Below are 12,182 nucleotides of genomic sequence, written 5' to 3'. Positions count from 1 at the left end.
TGGATTGTCGTGATGTGCCGTTTTGGCTGATTTGACCACAGAACTTGGCAGTTGGACTTTGGACGTTTGAAAAGAAAATTGGTAAGCTTTTGATTGGTGAGGTAGTCTACTGACGCTTACTGTGGCTTTTTGAAACTTTGAATTTGAATTTGAATTTGTTAGCTAACGTTTTGAATCTTTGATTTTGAATTTGAATATGTGAAGTGCACCTCACATAGGCCGGCATGTAGGGATATTTCTCTGATTTATTTGATTTGAACAGTGCACCGTGTTAGGTGGCATTTTTGTAGTATCGCGTTTTCGTGGTACTTTTTGAAACATGCCTGTTTTTAGCACACTCCGTAGGATGTGCTGTTCTGAAAATGGTACCAATTATCGATTAAGTGCAAAACAGCCGGCTCCCCCAGAGGGGACTCCAAATCATGAAATGTATGTCAAATTCGGTATTCCACCAATAATGTATAGTACATTATGGCATAAGTATACTAAAACTGATCGTGAATTACAGTGGCCACTATATGGGTCGTTTGACCTTCGAAAGGTACAGTATGTAGAACAGTGTTTGTTTCAGTGAAGGTCTAGGCAAGATATGTTTGATTGTGTGCTTATGTGGGAGAAAGAGGTGCGTGAATGAGCGAAGCGTGAGGTAGCCTTGGCGGAGAAAGTGCAGCAGAAGGCTGCACATGACAAAGCTTTACAGCTGCAGGAGAAGGAATTACAGGAAAAGAAAGAGAGGGAGAGACGAGAACGAAATTTACAGGTTAATGGTCAATTCCCTATCAGGCGTCCTCTTTATCCGGTCCTTACTAATGAAATAGATGATTTTTCCTTACTAGATCGTTGTCCGCCTCCGTACGTCGTACCTACGGCTCCGAACGAGGACTCGGACGAGGATAGTGATCGAACACAGCGTACCAGGTTACATGCGGAACGAGCTGCGGAATTACGCTCATTTGCACGAAAGCTAAATATTAATACTGTTACTGTTTCTGATGTTACTAAACAAATGGAACAGTGGCCTGATAAGGAACGACTGTATTTTTTAGATCATTTTGGAGATGAAGTTGTTGAGCGGTATAGAAAATATTCTCTCGAGTTAGAACCAAAGGAGATATCCAAGAGTCGTGAGAATTTTCGTAAAGGTCTTTTTGTTCTTTCAGATGCGGACGACTTCTTCAAGCGTTTGATTGAACTGCGTAATGAGGCGACACGACTACGGGAGTTGGGAAAGTCGAAGAATTCATCTACGTCCGGAGCGACGGGGATATCCAAAGAATGCCCTATCTTTGAAACAGATAAGATTGATGCGATTAATGTTAGACCTATGCGAGAAGCTGCACCTTTATATGTCCCTCATAAAGGGGATGGCACAGATGATGATAAAAGATCCAAAGACGCGAAAGGGTATTTTGTATATAATTGGGTTTATACGCCTTGGAATAGAGCAGCTGTCATGGCGCTTAAGAATGCTTTACCTGATCCCCGTAAAAACCCTGCGGCTTTTTATGAAAATGTGGAAAGTGCAATTTCTTCGTGTATCATGACGTTAGTTGATATTGATCTATTTTTCGGGTTGATATTGCCCCCTGATATGTGGAGAGCGATTCGTAGGTTTGATGACCTCACGACTCTCGGGGCCACTTGGAAAGATCTTGTTCAGGCTGATTTAGATAGAGAACCAGCATGTAAGCCGTGCCAATTAATATTAGACCTTCCAGGGGCCATACTGACAAAACTAAAAACTCTTGCCCCCGCTAAAAAGATTGATTGGACTATATTAGCCTCTTGTAAGCAGAAAACGGATGAATCAGTTTCCGATTTTTTCTCTCGCTTCGAGGAAGCGTTCCATGATTACAGTGGTCAATTATTGACAGAAGATACTGGCAGGCATCTATTCGTTGATAAGTATGTAGCTAATCTCCTACCGGAGATTGCGAAACGATTAAAAGCGAGTGAAAGTTCATGGACCACAGCAACCCCTGCTTCTTTATTGACTATGGCTCAATATTATGAAAGACAGGAATTGGAGGCGAAAGAAAGTAGTGAAAAGAAGGCGAAGGAATTGAAAACGAAGGTAATGTTAGCTCAGGTTCAGGCTACGAGAGGAAACAATAGAGGGGGGCGAGGATCGTACAGTAATGCTCCTCCCCCTCGTTCTGACATTTCTGTGAATCAATGTGCATACTGCAAACAGTTTGGGCATTGGATTGCAGACTGTCCGGTGTTTCGAGAGCAGCGTAATTTGAGGGGACGAGGAAGTGGAAGGTCTAGGAGTTATTATGGAGGGTCAAGAGGAGGTTATGGCACGAATGATCGTGGGGGATATGGAGCAAGGGGTCGTGGTCAGTCAGATTATAATACATTTGATAATCGCAATCAATATCAGATAAATGAGGGTGGTCCTGCTGAACTACGGGATGAGCATTACGCATAGGACTGCGTAGGATGGGGTGTGGAATCGGTTGAGGTACCAGTTGATCAAAGGGGTCCATACATAGAAGCACATGTTCTGGGTTCCACTGATCAATTTCTGGTCGATACAGGAGCTACTCGTAGCGCTTTGTCCAAATACTTGGTTCCAAGGGCTCCCCTGTCTGGCGAGGTAATTACAGCAATAGGGTTCGATGGAACACCTACTTCTAGCCCACTGTCTCAACCAGTTACATTTCATGTTGATAAATTTGCTGCCCCTTGTCCCTTTTTGTTGTCTCCAAATACACCAGATAATATTATTGGACTCGATATGTTAAAACACTTTCGAGCTACTATTCGCTGTGCCCCAGAAGGAGTGCGAGTTGTGTTGAATGAGAATTACCCGGAATTAGAGCGAGTGTGTTTTCTCCATGAATCTGAAGTTCTGGCCTCCTTACCGAAAACGTTGTGGGCCACTTCCGATACGGATGTAGGGCAGATGATAATTCCTCCAGTGCGTATTACTGTAAAGGAGGGAGTATCTCTGCCACGTGTCCCACAATATAAGATTTCTAGAGAAGGTGAACTTGCTTTGATACACATTGTAGATGATTTAATTTCGGCAGGAGTAGTTGAGGAAGTCCCCTACAATGTTTGTAATAGCCCAATTTTACCAATCCTTAAAAGAGATACAGATGCTAAGGTTTACCGTTTCATTATTGATTTGAGGGAAATAAACAAGATAGTAGTGCCTCAGTATCCGGTGGTGTCTGACATCACCACATTGCTTACGTTGGTTCCACCGACGGCAACTACTTTTACAGTCATCGATTTGAAGAATGCCTTCTTTTCGATCCCTGTACATCCTGATAGTCGATATCTATTCGGCTTTACATTAAATAATAAATCGTACAGATTCTGTCGAGTTCCTCAAGGCTATACTGAAAGTCCTAGCATTTATAGTCAGGCATTAAAAAGACAGCTTGATTCCTTTGACTTACAGGAGGGAGTGGTTCTCATTCAATATGTAGATGATATCTTACTTGCTGCAGACACGCCAGAACAATGTGAGAAGAGTACCTTTTCCTTGCTTTCCTTCCTGGCCAAACATAATCATAAAGTTTCGAAGAAAAAGCTGCAATATTGTAGACCAAAGGTGACCTACCTCGGTCATCTTTTGTCTAAGGAGGGCCGTGCATTGACACCAGATCGAATTCAAGCAATTCTAGATACTCCAGTCCCTCGCACTCAGAAGGATGTTCGCGCCTTTATAGGTTTGACGTCTTTTTGTAGGCAATGGATATTGGGTTTTTCACATATTGTTAAACCATTGTTAGCATTGTTGTCTAAAGATACACCGATCCCCATTGAATGGACGGATGAATGTCAGAATGCTTTTGAACAATTGAGACAAGCTCTTTGTTCTGCACCAGTGTTAGGTACACCTGATTACACGAAGGTTTTTACATTATATGTACATGAGAAGGATGGGTGCGCATTGTCAGTCTTAGTGCAGACACACGGAGACAAACAGAGGCCTTGTGCATACTTCTCGGCGGTACTCGACCCTGTGGCTCGAGGATTGCCTGGATGTTTTCGAGCAGTTGCAGCAACAGCAGTTGCGATACGACAAAGTGAGGGAATAGTTTTGTCGCACAAATTGTTGGTGCTAGTTCCCCATGCGGTAGATGCGTTACTGAATCAAACGAAAACGCAGCATCTAACCAGTGCCCGTCTCACAGGATATGAGCTAACGTTGTTGGCGCCTCACATCACACTAAAACGATGTGCAACACTAAATCCTGCTACTTTATTGCCGGACCCTGTTGCTGAGACCCAGAAGGAAGAACAACATGATTGTGTTTTTCTGACTGAGGAACAGACAAAGGGTCGTATCGACTTACAGGATACGCCATTTCCAGATGTAGATGGGGAACTGTGGGTTGATGGATCGTGCGTGAGGTTACCAGATGGTACGACTTCCGCAGCTTATGCGATCACGACACTTAAGACTGTGGTAGAAGCAGCACGGATACCCCAAAAATCGGCTCAAGCAGCTGAGTTGATAGCCTTAACGAAGGCATGTGAGTTAAGTGCTGGACTATGTGTGAACATTTACACGGATAGTCGTTACGCTTTTGGAGTAGTGCATGATTTTGGCCTACTTTGGAAGGAACGAGGATTCCTGACTTCACACGGAGTACACATCATGCATGGAGAATTGGTACGCGATCTCCTTAATGCACTGTTATGCCCAGAGAAAGTTGCAATAGTCAAGTGCAGTGCACACAAAAAGGTGACGGACAAAATAGGACAAGGCAATGCTTTTGCAGACCGTATTGCAAGAGAGACCGCTATGCTGCAAAATAATTTCCCCATGTATGTGGCGAAGTCACAAGCTGAACGGTGGCATGATGCTAGAGAAGAAATACTAGATATACAGAAGTCAGCATCAGCGGCAGAACTTGTGAAATGGGCCACTGAAGGAGTATTGGATGATGAGGGTTGCTGGCGTAGTAAAGATATGGAGAGATGGAAACTACCCATGGCCTATTTACAAACAATGGTGCAAATGACACACGGGCTGGCACACATTGGAGCTCTCGCAATTACTAAATTGCTTACACGAGTTTGGGAAAACGCTGACATTGCTAGCGCGGCTAAGAGAGTAGTGCAGACCTGTCTGATATGTTTGCAGCACAATCCTGGACAAGGGACTCATACTCCTAAAGGTGGGTTTGTTCCACCTACTGCACCATTCGAAGTACTACAAATGGATTACATCCAGCTGGAGCGCTGTAATAATCTCAAGTATGTCCTAGTAGTGGTGTGTGCCTTCAGCAAATGGATTGAGGCTTACCCTACGAAAGACAATACAGCATTGACAACAGCTAAGGTGTTACTCAAGGAATACTTCCCGCGCTACGGAGTTTGTAAACTTATGTGGAGTGATAATGGCCCTCATTTCATTGGAAAAGTAGTGGAATATGTCCTGAAGGGATTGGGAATCAAGCAACGATTCCATGCTGTCTTTCATCCGCAATCAGCAGGTTTAGTAGAACGATACAATGCAACTCTGAAGCTGAAGTTAGCAAAGATAGTGGCATCGACATCTCTGAAATGGCCGGACGCTTTGCCTCTGGCATTGCTGTCCATTCGGTCAGTGCCACATTCTCGATCTGGCCTCACACCCTACGAAGTGGTGTTTGGAAGGCCTATGAATATTTGGGGGGTTCCAAAGCCTCGTTTGATACATGATATGCCTTGTATAATGATGAACGATTATCTGGCACGATTAACAAATGATTTGCTTTCTATTCATCAACAGGTTCGAGAGGCGCTCCCTGATAACTCCACTGGTGAGGCTCACGATCTCCGCCCTGGAGACCACGTGATGGTCAAAGTATTTGAGCGATCCAGCAGTTTGGAACCGAGATGGCATGGCCCTGAGCAAGTGCTGCTGGCTACGCGAACTGCTGTGAGAGTCACCAACAAGAAGCGGTGGATACATTCAACGCATTGCCGACGTGTCTCTCCGGATCTGGTGAGCCCTGTGGTGCTATCCGACTACAGAAAGATTTTGGATACAGAAAAGAGCCCAACTGTCACGCCTGATGAATTGGAGGGAGCCTTCCCGGACCACGTTGTTTCAGATAAAGTGAAGTACAATCTACGCCCCAGGAAATAAGATTCCTTTTGTGTTTTTGAAACTGGTTGGTAACCGCTCTGAGGTTTGTGAAACGGAAGCCGGGAATATCAAGGGGGGGGGATCAGTTCTGCCCAGTGTGGCGACACCCGTCTTGAATCCCGGAGAACAAATCAACGGCAGCCTCGGTTCAGAACCATCGTTTTATTTATTTTTTCTCGCTTAGTGTTGCTTGTGAAGAGTATTGTTTTGTGAACTATGGCATCTCCTTCGACACAAAAAGGAAGAATTCTTGGTGCTGTTTTGTTTGTCTTGACCGTAGTGGTGATCGCAGTATTAGCCTGGACTATAGAACTATTGTTTCCTGTACGAGAACATTTGCTGCCCACCACTCCAAGTCCATCTGAACATTTTCATTTCACTCTGCCTTTTCACGAAGAAAGACATAGGCAGACTTATTTGAACAACAGCTTTATTAAGATTTTGCATCATACTCATAATATGACCAACACGTCCAATTGTTGGGTATGTGGAATGTTGCCCGGACACCAGAAGAAGGGAGGAACACCACTCATTCCTCTCCCGTTTTCTCATAATGGTTCTTGTCATGCTTGGTACACTCTTCTTTTTACTCTGCGATGGCCAACGAAAGGTGGATTACTTTTTCGGTTGAATAAAATATGCTATAACGATAAAGATGGCTATCCACACGCTGAAGGAACTAAATTCGAATGGGAAGAATATCGTCCGGACAATGTTTCTACACCTCGTGTATATACAAATCAAAGACTTATAAATGTGACGAGCATGCATATAATAACCGTTATCGATACAAAAGCAGATTTGTGTATTAGAAATAAAGGTACAATCCCTGTAGGCCGCAGTGAATGTAATATTACACTTACCTTTGATACACCAACTGGAATCGCATTTGTAGCTTCACGTAACACATATTTCATTTGTGGAAATAAGGGATACCATCGTCTACCGTTGGGATGGTTAGGAACGTGTTATATAGCTTTTGTATTACCACCTGTATTTATTGCTCCTCCCATGTACCACAATGATTATGTTCTGTACCATGATTTCATACTGAACAGAGTAAAACGAACAATAGATCTTGATGAAATAGACCAGACTGATACCGCATTACAACAATATGTAGATTTCAATTTGGGGTTATTTTCATTCGTAGGAGCTGCACTGAATAGCAGGAAGATAAGGCGGCTTACACGTGTGGTGGAAGCCGTCGCTAATGAAACTGCCTCTGCTTTAGGGAATATTACTGAGGAATTACAAATTACCAGAATTGTGGCGCTCCAGAATCGAATGGTTCTAGATGTGATACTAGCTGATAGGGGTGGAGCATGCTGCGTCATCGGAAGTAGTTGTTGCGTTTACGTACCAGATAACTCACCTTCTGTATATGATTCGATTACAAAATTACATAAGATAGCTGCTGAGATCCACCCAGAAAATGGAACATGGACCTTTTCTGGTTGGTTCTGGACCATGCTTAGTACTTGGGGTTGGAAATTATTAACGATTCTCTGTGTTTTTATTGGAGTACTATTTTTCCTTTGTTTATGTATTCAATGTGGCCCTACATTATGTTCTGTATGTATCACAGCCTGTATTCCGTCCAAACGAGCTATTGTCAAGCAAGAGAAAATGATCAATGATGAAGTATTGAAAATAATGGCTATTGACATTGAGGATGAACATTCCGACTACGTTCACTATGAGGTAGCTTTTGCTAAACGCTAAAAGGGCCGTCTGTCGTGTTTTGGCAGCTCCTGAGTTAGCGTTTAGCACAGCTACACGGTCTTTTCTGTTAACTTGACCAAAACGAACGGGGGCCATTTTGAATCCCTCTGACTTCCGCTTCCTATGAACACGCTGCCTCGTGGTCAGTGTGCCCTTTCGTCCTTTCTCGATACCCATGGTCACTAGTCTGCTCGGCAACAGGCTATTTTTAGTACTGGTCAAGCGCACATGCGCACTACGCACCAATTGGTCACTCTTTAGGAATGTTCACACTAACTGACCAGTGCTGTTGAAACTTCTCCCACATGTTGGCTGTGTTCCAAAAATGACCTTATATGTACCTAAAATGTGTAACTTGTACCCGCCTATCTTTTTATTGCCATTAAACTGTATAAAAGAGGTCGCGCATCGATGTTCGGTGTGCTACTTCTTACATTGCCGAAGGGAGATGTAGGAATGTATCACCACCCCATGGGGTCTTAATAAACTTGTCTTTTACCTTTTCCAGTGTCCGTGCCAACTTCTATACTAAGGGGTTCGAGAGTTTAGCAGAGTATGTAGGCCTGATTTGAACCCTATACCACAACATGGACTAGCCTCTCGGCTGAAAACCCCCAGCCTCAGAGCCACAGTGATCAACAACCACCACCTACCCCTGTTCCTCCCCCTTTGCCGGCGGTGTCCGAACCGCATGGTCGATCCCCGGTGGAGCTGCTCGACAGCTATAGGGGAGACTAGCTCTGGAACACCGCTTTGGCCGTCACCTACCCAGCCGGTCTTCAGACATTTGTCTTGTCTTCTCCTCCGCTGCTGTCTCCTTGCTTTGGACTTCCAACTGTCCCTGATCTGTTTTTTTTCTCTCCTCTATGCTCTTTAATTGTTTTCCCGTTGAGACCTATTTGTTTGGCTGATGCCCGGTGGAGCTACCCGATAGCTAGAGAGGAGATGGGCTGTGGACTTCCTCCTCGGCCGTCACCTACCCAGCCGGACTTTGGGCAGACTCTCCTTCGTGTCTCCATCCTATCTACCTCCTACCCCTTTACCCCACCCCCTTACCCTTCTAAGCTCCATTTATTTCATCTTCTACGCTCTTGAAATGTATTTCTAGTAACTGATGTAACGTGTAAATAATGTAATTTTGTAATGCCTGTGGAACCTTATGTAAAGCGCTCTGATACCTCCGGGTCTAGCCAGCGCTATATAAAACTCTCAAAATATATATATATATTTTTTAAATTGATAAAACATTTCCCAGGCTTCTGTTCAGCAGGATTTCTTTTAAATGGGTCACAACCCCCACCTAAAATTAATCACACAATTTCCATATTTAATTTTCAATTAATTAATATTAACAACTTATTATTAATTCCTTACAAAAATAAATTACTTACCACCCTTTACTCTTATAAACCATACAACCCACACCTAAACAAATTACACAATTACCATAATTAATTACCAATTAATTAATAACAAATTATTAATAAATTACTTCCAATAATTAACACTATAAAATCTCAATTAAATAAATATTAATACATACAAGAATAATCATTAATTAATTATAATTAAATTACTTTCCACCCTGTTCCCCTGTAAACCCACAACCTGCTACAGAACTAAAAAACACTAAATGTAATTAAAATAAAATTGATAACAACTAAAAATGTAACACATATATTAAAAAATGCATTACATACATTTAAAATACATACTAAAACACATAACACTAATTAAAAAATAGATATGTTAAACAGCTATATTTTTGCAAATGATATTAATGACTTCTATGTTTTTAAATTAGATATTACTTACATTCAAACCAATATTCTTGACAACAATATTCTTGCACTTGATATTTCCACTCCACGATATTTCCAACTCAATATTCATGTACTTCGAATTTTTGGGCTGCACTATTCTGTCTCATTACTGGCTATCATTATGCAAAAATGTTGAAAAGCAGAAAATAGCAATCCCACACATAGGGGCCGATTATGATTGAGGATTTTCCGCCTCCTCCGGGCCGGCGGAAGCCACCGCCGGCCCGGAGGAGGCGGAAAATCCTCTGCGGAGTCACCAAAGACCCACCGCCGCATTACGATGGCTGGTGGGTCTTGGATTCTGTCCGCTGCTTTTCCGCCGCGGTCGGATTACAACCGCGGCGGAAAAGCTCTCCTTTGGCTGGCAGTGTCTATCAGACACCACCAGCCAAATTAGGAAGCATTAGTAAACATGCTTTTCCGCGGCGGTTTTTCCGCCGTGGAAAAGCATGTGTACTTTTGCTTTTGGGGGCCCGTTGCGGGCCCCCAGGGCGTAGGCGGGTGGGGGGTGCACATGGGGGGTACCTATGGTACCCCCCAGCATTTACATGCACAAAGCGGCAGGCACCGCGCGGTGCCTGCCGCTTTGTGCATGTAAATGTTACACATGCACTTTTAACATTGCGGCGGGTGCTGCTTGAAGCAGCACCCGCCGCAATGTTAAATATCCAGGATGTGACCGCCAGGGTGGCGGTCACATCCTGATTTGCATGGAGGGACCTCCGCAGTCCATGCGGACGGTCCCTCCACCTCTGGGATGGCGGACGGACGCAAGTCCGTCCGCCATCCTAATCGGCCCCTTAGAGTTTCTCAAGATGGAAAGCACAGCATACCTTCTTGCTGTAGAAAATAGCTATGTGCCTATTCTCTGTCACAACCCTTGCCCAGGTAAAAAAAAGCAATGGCTGGTTGAAGACCTCTTCTCTGCACTGCTGCTGGAGCAACCTCCAACTGGGTTGGTAGGCACAGCAAAACGGCTTGACCTCTAGCTTGATAGATTTGTCATGTTTATACGTTTGGAGGCATAAAGTCCGAGGACAATTCAATGCCATCCCGATTTGCATGTTGATGATGTACCCCAATAACTAATATAGTTATTGGGACAGCCTTCACTGGATGCATCCTAACAGACATGGTTGTAACCATAACATGAACAATGAAAATATGTCAGACTAGATAGGAGGTTGACATAATGCTAACACTTCCGCACATGTCTAAAACTTCACACTTTGGAATAGAAAGAGATAAAAGAATCTGCAGGCAAGGACTTGATAGGAATAGAAAAGGTCTCAAAGGGACTTGTCATAGTGTTCACGATAGATGCAAGAGCAGAAGTAACTGGAACAGGGATTAGCAGGTAAAAGCAGTACAACTCCAATGGTCAACTCAGCCCTACTAAGATATATATAATACAGTAATTGTGAGCTAGATATACAAATATTGTGATTAAAGAGATTAAAATAGTTTGAGGCTGCTCTTCCGATGAAGAGATTAAGCGTGTTTGTAAAATAAAAGAGCTAACCAGGGAACAAGTCCTACAAAAAGAAGTGGGGGGACTAACCTAATTAATCAGTATGCAAGTGGCATCACAGCGCGTGACATCACGGCACGTGACATAATGGCACATGAGGCAAGTGACATCACAGGAAGTGGCGTCACAGGGAGTGGCATCACAAAAAATGACATCAGATCTTAAACCCTCGCGTATATTTTTTGCAGGCCTATCATGAGTACATTTGAGCACATTTCAAGTATACTTGCAAACCCTCCTGCTTTAGGCAGAAGATTCACATTTTTGTAAGCTTCATTTATAAGAGGGAAGGTGATGTAGTATACTAGTTTGGAAACCACTACCTTTCTTATTATCCTGTCTTACTGCTCAGCCCTATCTGGGTGAATGGTAGAATGTTGAGTGACTGAGGTAATATAGAATGTGTGGTGTGTGGATGAATGACAGTTGGAAAAGAGGGCTGAGAGCAAGAGAGCTACTCCTGGTGGGGCTTAGAAGAGGCTTAGGAGAGACTTAAATGATACTTAAATGATTACATGATCTAACCTTGAAATCCATCAATAAACTATCTTCAATCAATACTACTCGGCTACAGATCATCTTATTACATTCACATAAACCAATGTTGCCTTTTGTCAGCGTAAAGATTCCTCTACCCATAGTGTTTAAACAGAAATAATTGTGATATTTAAATTATTATAACGCCTCCTCAGGGTGATTGAAACGTAAAAGATAACCAGATTTACAAAAAATGCAAGGTGTGAAGCGTTTATTGTAGAAGTTTATAAGTTTGCTAAAAAAAAACAGTAAAATAGGAGGGTTATAAAGTAAACAAGCTGTGCGACTGGTTAGGTCGTGACAGAGTGTTAGGTACCCTTACTCTTAGAATCAGACACCCTACGGATAGGCAGCCCTACGACACGAAGCTGCACGCTATAGTAAGAGAAATTATTTTCAAACTTTTTGATTAGGTAGACAATTATTTGCAAACAGGTGTGCTAGTGACCACCCACACTTTGACTAC

At 43.1% G+C, this 12,182-nt stretch overlaps 1 protein-coding gene across 2 annotated transcripts in view; it reads right to left on the bottom strand.

The window, feature by feature from the left end:
- LOC144756197 (uncharacterized) overlaps positions 1-12,182 on the bottom strand; it is a 168,318-nt gene that overhangs the window by 23,554 nt on the left and 132,582 nt on the right. The window lies entirely within an intron of this gene.

Source organism: Lissotriton helveticus, chromosome 5_1, assembly GCF_964261635.1.
Source record: "Lissotriton helveticus chromosome 5_1, aLisHel1.1, whole genome shotgun sequence".
NCBI classification, from domain to species: Eukaryota; Metazoa; Chordata; class Amphibia; order Caudata; family Salamandridae; genus Lissotriton; species Lissotriton helveticus.
Note: the sequence above shows the minus strand (reverse complement) of the source record. Positions and strands in the feature narration are given on the sequence as shown.